The following is a 7948-nucleotide window of genomic DNA, read 5'->3' on the forward strand; positions in this document are numbered from 1 at the left end:
AGTAGAATTGCAGGGAATTTTTATTTCCTTTCCTGGACTCATCTGCATTTTCTGAAGTTTTTCTAGGAAATATTTTGTATTAAGGAAGAGCAAGATCAATGAACAAAACAAACAGCCATTGAAGAAGAGCCTTTGTGAAGTGTACGATTGTCTGGTCACTGAGCTGTTCACAGAAACTAATACAAAATAACATTGAAGCCCTGGCCAGTTTGGCTCAGTGGATAGAGTGTTGGCCCGCAGACTGAAGGGTCCCCGGTTCCGGTTCGATTCTGGTCAAGGGCACATGCCTGGGTTGCTGGCTTGATCCCCAGTAGGGGGCGTGGAGGAGGCAGCTAATCAATGATTCTCTTTCATCATTGATGTTTCCATCTCTCTCTCCTCTCCCTTCCTCTCTGAAATCAATGGATATATATATATATATTTGTGAACTTTAATAAAACAAAACAAAACAAATGCCTTTGCATGGGCTGCACCCCGCTCCTGGAATACCATTTCCTCTCCCTTAGCCAAACTCCCTCTCTTTCGAAGTCCCTGGGGATGGGCTCTCTTGCTGCGAGGTGCTGTGACAACTCCAGCCACCACACTGTCACTTTAAAAATCCTTCTAGAACTCTAATCCACCGCACCTTCAGCATTTTCCAATGTTATTCCTCAGTTGTGCTCCTGTTTAAGATAGGAAAGGAGAGACTCAAGGTGGGACAAGAGGACCATCTTCAAATACCAGAGGGGCTGTTGCAGGGAGAAGGGTCTCGTCCCCCTTTGGGTAACCACCTCTAAACAGGAAAACCAGGGGGACTGGGAGGGGACAAACATTTCCTTGGATTTAAGGAAATAGCTCTTGCTCTGATGGTGTGGCTGACTTGAAGACGGGCTGCTCTTGGTTGCTGGGGGTCTTCAGGGAGAGGCCGTGACACTGGGAGATGGTCCCTAGACCACTTTATTCTCTGGTCTCCAAAATGCAACGGTGCTTGTCTCCCCGGTGAGAGAGAAAAGGTTCTGCATGCAAAGAGCACCCCTTGTGTTTCTCTGTGTCCTCCACGTGGCTGCACGTAGAGAACTTACAGCATCGACATGTGGAATTGGCCTTTATAGCGGCAGATGCACCTGCTGATTCTCTGGCTGGACTTCCGGGGAAATGCACCTGTTTTCTCTCGGACAAATTTCTCCAACACGCATTGCATGGTCTTGCCTCCGAGCCTTTGTACAAGCTGTACCCGCTGCACAGAATAGCCTCTCCGCCTCCTTTTTTGCCGCCTCGTTCTTGTTCCTTCTTCAGACCTCTTCTCAGATTCACTTCCTCCAGGAAGCCTGGCCTATGTGAGCCACTCACCTGGGTGGGTTAGGAGCCCCAGCTCTGTGCTCCTGTAGCCTCCATCCCTCCCTCATCCTAGTGTGTGTTGCACCATATTATCTGTCCCCCAGCCCCGTCATTGGTTATGGGGACAAAGTATACAACTTGCTTTCCTTGACATCTCAGCACCCACCACGAGCTGGCACAGAGCAGGGACCTGGTCATGTCTGTTGACCGGATGAGTGAGCTGGGGTGAGCTGGCCAGCTTCCATCTTGGCTGTGGAACATCCATCCCTAAGCTGTAGAAAAAGCACATCCTAAAACGACAGATGCTCAGGAATGTGACCTGCTCCCGTCCCTTCTTTCAACACCCAGGGACTCCAGAACCTGTTCTGCAGAAGCAAGAACATCACTAGCCCGTGGGTGTGCTTTGGGGGCGGGGAGAGCTCTGTGTCTGTGGTCGTGGCCCAGCAGTGAGCGAGCTGAAGGGGGTCCCTGGTCGTTCACGGGTGGGAAGAGCAAGGAACGAAACTTTGGCAGCCCACCCCATCGCCTCTTTTTGGAGAAAAGCCTGAGAATTGGACTCACTTTGGAGTCTCCGAGCCTGGGCTGGGCCATCAGGGACACTGACCTGGTTGCTCCAGGTTGGGGTCCTAGGTCTTGTCCTTACCCTGCACCTGACTCCAGGTGACCTTGAACAGGTCTTGTCGCCTCTCTGGGCCTTTGTTTCTCTGTCTGAAAAGGCGGCTTGGCCTAGAAGTCCTCTAAGGGCCCTTGAAACTTGAACGGCCTCTGCTTCTATGTCACTTGGGATTGAAAACCTCCCCTGACATCGCGGAGTTCCCTTCATGGCTGTTGTCGAGGACACAAACGCAAACTCACTCAGCAGTTACTGACTGCGTATAATTTCAGCTCCCTCTCAGGGAAAGAATTCTTGAAGCTTATTACATGCTTATAAGACCACGCTTCCTAAAAACATTAAGAAGGTCCTCGTCTCATGCCAGGATTGGGGGAGCCGTTTCCCAGGGCCCCTGCGAACCAGGAAGTGGGCAGACAGACCCAGCTTTGAATCCTCGCTCTGCCACTTGCCCACAGTGTGTAGGTCGCTTAACCTTTCACTCTCAGCTTTCTCATCCACAAAAGGGAAGTGATCATCCGCTCAGGGCTGCTGGGAGGGTTAACTAGCTGATGTGTCGGAGGACACTTCCTGCTGAGTCTCCTGTTACAACACGAGGACGAGGACGAGGACCGAGAGAGGTCCCTTGAAAGCTTTGCAAAACCCCAGAGTCCTGGGTGTGGGGATGGGGACAGTGGGAGGGCCAGTGAGGACAGTGATAAATGTTCCCTTAGGAGTTCCAGTCGACATCAGTGTCTGAGGCCGAATTCCGGGACAGAGGAGTGCGGCACGGCCTCCAGTTTAGGCTGGAGGTTGGATAAGGGTTATTCAGAGGAGGGGCATCCCACGAGGCCTCAGAGATGGGCGTGGGGTGGGATTCTGGGCCCCGTTGGAACCTGGATTCCAAGATGACCCATTTAGTGGCCCGAGGCTTGGGGAGGGGGCACGCAGAGCAAAAAACCTCATGAAACTCACCCTGGAGGTGCTGACCTCGGAGGGGGCCTCCCACCACCAGCCGGCGGTTTTTCCCACCACAACAGTGTACCCTGAGACATTCCTACCTGGGATCACCCCTTCTCCTCCAAACTCACTAGAGAGGTGTGTGTGTGTGGGGGGGACTTGACAATTAATAGGGAGCTGTCACCTCTGTATCCTGTGTCATCACGTGACAAGAGGTGGGGCTCCCTGGGCTGGAATGGGTCCTGGTGCCAACCAGTATCTCCTGAGTAACTGACTCATGGAACTGACTCACCATTTAAATATAGATGTAACTTCTGGCCTGTCTCCCCCCTCCCCCACCTTTTATCATATTGTGCACAGCAATGAGCTCAGGGAAGAGGGAAGCAAGCAGCCATCGACCAAGTGCTAAATCAAACGGGAAACAGAGTTACGTCAGGGGATTAGATGCTGTCCCACTCCTGCCCCCTCCCTCACCATGTTCCTCCCTGAGCAGCACTGATCCCCTCACCTCGCACCAGAAGCCGGGCTGAGGAAGAGCAGTCATCCACATGCAACAGGAATCTGAGATCTGGGATGGGATCATCTCATGCAAGATCTCTGGCCCTCTTATCATTCCAGTTAGTGATATAGCAATGTAAGTTAGCCATGGCCAGCTCCTTAGGGACTCCAATTCATAGTCCCTCTCTCCTTCCCTCCCTCCCTCTCTCCCTTCCTCCCTCTCTTCCTTCCTTCCTTCCCAAGCTTCCACCCAGGCCAGGTGCTGTGCCAGGAGCAAAACAGTCCCTTCCTAAAGGAGTTCTCAGGATGTGACATCCATTACCCAAACCTCCCCTCTCCCAGCTGCCCTGTGCAATCGGCAGCCCTTGCCCGCCTCGCTGACCAGCAGCTGGCCACCAACAGGCCCAGAGAAGCTCAAAGGTGACCTGGATCAGAGGGCAGGGGGGAGGCAGGTGGGGGTCACCTGAAGAGGAAGCTCTGCCCTGTTTTCTGGAAAGGACCTACTGCGCGCGCATCCATTCAAGGGGGCAATGCCCCAACAAGAACACAAGCTGCAAAATGCATGTAATGTTAATTGGCAAAGGTGTTTGGTTGTCAGTCATAGAAGGTCCTGGGAGATGGCTTAACACTAGGAGGCAGGGAGGCCGATGAGAACGGACGGGGCTGCCACTGGGCCGCAGGAATGGATCAGAACCAGGGCTTATCATCTCATCTCAGCAGCTGGCGTGGCGGCCTCATTCTTGTCTCTTCTGCACACTGGATTTTCCCGTTTCTCGGAATGGAAAGTGGGGCAGCAGTAGGCTGGAGCCTGTTCCAGGGCCAGCCCAGCTTGGGTCTAGCGCCTGTAAAAGGTGACAACCTGTAAGACCGTGCCGGGCAGTTACAGGTGGCCTGACAGAAGGGCTGGAGGCCGGGAGAACCTCATCAGCCATCTGCTGAGGCTGTTCTGTATTCTTCCATGGACCAGAGTTGCCACAGGGTGAGCTGCGAGGGTGTGGGCACAGCTCCGGCCTCACTGTAGCAGGTGATGTGGGTGTCCCCCCCCTCCCCCATGGCATTCACCTTTCTCGTGCACCCACCTTGATGGATTCCAACTGCAAGTACCTGCAACTCTGCGGGAGGGAGTCTGTAGATAAATTCCCCAGCTCCTGCCCCTGGCAGACAGACCTGCAGGGCGCACACTGAACTCCCACCCCACCTCAGGGGGACTGGGCCCCAGTGGCCCGGGGCAGGGACCTATTGGATTATACACCAGGACTGGCTGCCCTTCCTCTGTCTGGCTTCCCACCACCCCTAATGATGCTTTCTGGGATGACAGCAGAGCTTTGTACCCCGAAATCTTGGTCTCTGGGTCAGCGGCTGGGGACCCAACCCATGACCCTTGTAGTCCAAACAGCTAGATGAGGAGCCTTTGAGAAATAAGAGCACACGTTTTTCTACTCAATTCTGCCTTTTTCTCCAAAAAATAGAGCTCTTTATTTAAAACAGGATACTAAAAAGCATTAAGATGTTATTTAAATATGATATAAACATAGAAAATTAGAAATAAATACAAAAATCTGAGAATAATATATAAGCTCAGTACAGGTGACCCTTGAACAACACAATTTTGAACAGCACGGGTCCATTTACACAGATTTTTTTTTCCCAATAAATACAATTGTGAGTCCGCAAAACACAGAATTTGTTCTTGTATTATTATTTATTGCATTGCCACAGTAAACCTACTTTTGCCCACCCCTGCATACAATCAGCCCTCCGTATCCCTGGGTTTTGCAACCACAGATTCAACCAAACCTGGACGGAAAACAATATTTTCGATCCATGGTTGGGAATTCACGGATGCAGAGGGCCGACTATATGCACTGTTCTACACCATTTATTATAAGGGATTAGAACATGGTTGGGAATTCACAGATGCGGAGGGCTGACTATATGCACTGTTCTACACCATTTATTATAAGGGATTAGAACATGGTTGGGAATTCACAGATGCGGAGGGCTGACTATATGCACTGTTCTACGCCATTTATTATAAGGGGTTAGAACATGTGTGGATTTTAGTATCCGTGTGTGTGTGTGTGTGGGGGGGGTGTCCTGGAACCAATCCCCCACGGATTCTGAGGTATGACTGAAGTTTTGGGGGATTCACTCCTTCAAGAGCCAAGGCTGGCATGTCAACCCATGAACCAGGAGGTCACAGTTGATTCCTGGTCAGGGCACATGCCAGGTTGCAGGCTCGATCCCCAGTAGGGGGCGTGCAGGAGGCAGCCAATCAATGATTCTCTCTCATCATTGATGTTACTCTCTCCCTGCCTCTTCCTTCCTCTCTGAAATCAATAAAAATATATTTTTTAAAAAATGAATGACATGGTCAATATATACTTTTAAATAAGTCACTGTGCTCTGAAGGATGGTAATGCTGCTTTCACCTGAGGCGTCGGCGTTCTTTGGCTGCTGCCCCTTGAGCGAGGCCCTGGACTGTGTATGGGAAAGGGCTTTGCAAACCGTGAAGTGCTGAGCACACCTGACAGGTTAGTATATTGTTTATCATGCTCTTTCCTAATGGTTCCCACAGTTTTTAATGATTTAATGACTAAAAGGAGCTGACATTTAGAATTACTAAAAAACTCAGCTTATCTCTGAAATTAAACTTTGAGAAAAAAAAAGCTTAAAAAACAAGGTTTAATAATGGAGATAAAGTAATTCCTACACCAGAGTGATCATAGCTCTTAGTTTTTTTAAAAAAACAAAACACTTCATGAAGTTTTCCTTCATGAAGCGGCTCCACTGGGTTGGAAGAACATCAGAATTGATCGGAGATTAAAAACGGTGGTGGAGTAAGTGGGCCAAACTGGAAATATAACTAAACTACAGAAAAACCAAGGACAGAAAGTAGAGACCGCATAGAGAGTGACAGGAGGGGCGGAGAAGCGAGAGGGCTGGCCGGGCGCCCACAGACAGCAGCTGAAGTTCCGGGGGGATGTCTCAGCTGTGGGGGGCTCCCCCTGAGAACGCTGGGGTCTAAGCCCCAAGCTGGGCTCCCCAGCCCAGAGCACCTGAACTGAGAAAGGTGCCCATATAACACCTGGCTGTGAAAGGCGGCTGGAAATGCAGGCACCCTCTTAAGACTCTGAGAATAACAATCAGACTGCAGACGGAGGAGGATGTCGGAGGCTTTGAGTCTTTGCCTGATCTCCTTCGGGGCCCGGGGCCAGGAAAAGCAGGCCCTGGTGCACATCTCGGTCCCTTTCCAAAGGCGCCGGCCCCAGCAGGGGGAGCCACAGGCTGTGGATTGCTGATAGCTCCAAACGGGACTCAGGGCCAGTCGGAAACAGCGTCTGACACTGTCATAGCAGATCTACCTAATACACAGACACAAACCCAAACAGGCAGCCAAAATGGGGAGACAAAAAAATCAACCCCCAAATGAAAGAACAAGAGCATTCTCCAGAAGAGCGAAACGAAACGGAGATAAGAAATGTATCAGATATAGAGTTTAGAATAATGATGGCAAAGATGCTCAACAGCATGAGAAAGGATATGGTAACTACGGAAAAAGACCAGTCGGAAATAAAGAATGACAGAGCGCTAATAAAGAACATGCTGGAAGGAACACGCAGCAGATTAGGGGAAGCCGGGGATCGGATCAGTGAATCAGAAAGAACGTCCGCCTTAGTCTGGGCATTTGTCTGGGACCTGGCCCTGAGTCCAGCCTCGCCCAGCAACAGGGCTTCAGTTTACTCTCCCCGCTCTGTGCTCAGCGCGGTGGACAAGCTTCCACCCCACAGAAATGCACACACGTGTGCACGCGTGTGTGTATGTGGGCGAGTCCCAGCAGTGAAGGCCTCCTGCCAGCTTCGGGCCCCTTGGAAATCCTGGCTGTGACCTCAGCACTTTGCCGACATGGCCAAGATAACAGGGGTTGGACCAGCTGGCCAGACCCCAAAGATCTCACCCTTGGGGACAAACGCAGTAAGCCAACATTTCAGCTTCTTCTAACAAAATCTTGTTCCCTCTGGGTGAATCCTCAGCCATGCTCATCCATATACTGGTGGGTGTCGGTTAAGAGAGTGAACACCCACCACAACCAGTAACAACCTGTTTCCAGAAGGTTCTCCCATAACTAGCAGGAAGATGGGACTTGTTATAACCACAATGGTCACCAAAGTGCTGTCCGCAACAGGGATCACAGCCCACGAGGCCAACCCCCTGCCAGGCTGCTGCCCCACCCCAACAAATCAGACCCCCTGGAAGATGGACCACTTGGCTTTTTACTGGGCAGAGGGAGGTCCCCCTTGGCTGGCTTCTGGCTTCTGAGAACTCCATTCCCTGACGGTGGAGACCGTGAAGGTGGAAGACATGAGGTAGATGAGAGGTTGGACAAGCTAAGAGGTGAATGCTCCCAGGTGCTCCGAGTCCAAGGGTCACAGGTGGGAGGTGCCCAGAGGTCTCCTCAGAGCCTGGGCAGATGGGGAGTCCACCCTGCCACCGAGAAGAAAGCGCCACCGCGTCGCACACCTCGCTCTCAGGACCCCCCCCCCCCCCCCCCCACACACACACCCCAGGTGGGAGTCGTAGATG

This window comes from Myotis lucifugus, unplaced genomic scaffold (assembly GCF_000147115.1).
Source record: "Myotis lucifugus unplaced genomic scaffold, Myoluc2.0 scaffold_128, whole genome shotgun sequence".
NCBI classification, from domain to species: domain Eukaryota; kingdom Metazoa; phylum Chordata; class Mammalia; order Chiroptera; family Vespertilionidae; genus Myotis; species Myotis lucifugus.